Source organism: Mus pahari, chromosome 19 (genome assembly GCF_900095145.1).
Source record: "Mus pahari chromosome 19, PAHARI_EIJ_v1.1, whole genome shotgun sequence".
Lineage (NCBI taxonomy): Eukaryota > Metazoa > Chordata > Mammalia > Rodentia > Muridae > Mus > Mus pahari.
The window spans coordinates 12366689-12368363 of NC_034608.1; positions in this window are offsets into that span (position 1 = coordinate 12366689).

Sequence of the window (1675 nt, forward strand, 5' to 3'; positions counted from 1 at the left end):
AGAGAGAGAGAGAGAGAGAGAGAGAGAGAGAGAGAGAGAGAGAGAGAGAGAGAGAGAAAGAGAGAGAAAACTAGGAATGAAACCCTAAAGCCCACTCCCAGTGACACACCTCCTCCAACAAAGCCACACCCCCTAATCCTTCCCAAACAGTTCCAGTGACTGGGGACCAAGCATTCAAATGTATGAGCTTATGGAGGTGGGCCATTCTTATTCAAACTATCACAGATCCTTTCCTCCCCTCTCCCTTCTCTTCTTTCCCTTCCTATGTACCTGAGTGTCTAGGCATTCTGGTGCATATGTGAACACTAATGGGTGGGAATACAGAATCATCTCTCCTCACCAATACTGTCTCCTCCCATCTTCTCTTCCTTCTCTTCCTCAGTTCCCTCTTTTCTTCTCTTCTTGCTCTTGCTCTCCATTTTGAAATGAGTCTCCAGCTGGGGTTGGCCTCAAATTCCCTTTGACTCTGTAGATGGCCTTGAACTCTTAATGTCCCTGCCTCGCCGTCCTGAGGGCTGGGGTTATGGATGTGCACCACCACACAAAGTAAATGAACTGAGACAGATAGAACTTAGGGCTTCCTGCATGCTAGGCAAACCCTCTACGAACTGGGCCACAGCTTCCTTCCTCCTCTTATTCCTGCTTCCTCTCTCTGTCTGTCTCTGTCTCTCTCTCTGTCTGTCTCCCCCGCCAAGGCAGATTCCGATAGGCTTACCCTAAGTCCAACCCTCTTGCTTTAAGTCCTTCCAGGGATGTTTGTGGTAACATTGTTGGTGTGGAGGGGTGGGTGAGGGGTGGGGACTCAGCATCATCTTTCCTTGCCAAACTCTTAGCTGCATCCAGTCTGTGGAGACCCCTTTAGCCTGGACAATCCTGCTGCTCTGAAGAAACTCAGCTCTCAGCAGCTTCAGAGGCCCAGGGGCTGTGGAAAGGCTGCCCCTCACTGGGGTTTTGGAGGGCTCTGGGTGCGGTTCCTTGTGAGTAACTAGTTTCCTTTGGACACTCCCAGGTGCTGCTTTCCTACATCCAGCTTGCATTTGATCAACACCCAGAGGACTGGGCTCACCATGTGCCTGGTGGGAAGGGCCTTGTGAGCCACTCAGCAGCAGACTGTGGGGCTCCTGGGACAATGGGGGGCCTGCATAACTCTGTATTTGCTGCAGCTGAGGCTTGGGAAGGGCCAGAACTGTCAGCCTCCTGTTGGAAATTGGTTCTAATGCTTTGACTCAATCGGGAATCTGCATATTCAAATGCTGAAGGTCCTCGTCCCCAATTGGTTTTTGATTGATCAATAAAGATGCCCGCGGCTAATGGCTATACAAGGGAGATGGGGTGGGACCCTTAGAGTTGGGCAGGCTAGAACACAGTGGAGAGGAGAGGCAGAATCACCATGACCTGGGGAGGAAGGATGGGATGCAGGAGTGGCATGAGATAAAACCAATCAGCCATATGAGATTTCCAGTAAGAGGCCACTGGCCACTTCCCTGATTGGGCCTGGGGGAGCAGGGGAAGGTTTAGGAATTCCCAGGCTTTGAGTTAGCCAAAACATTTAAAAAATAAGCTGCCGGGCATGGTGGTGCACACCTTTAATCCCAGCACTCAGGAGGCAGAGGCAGGCAGATTTCTGAGTTCAAGGCCAACCTGGTCTACAAAGTGAGTTCCAGGACAGCCAGGA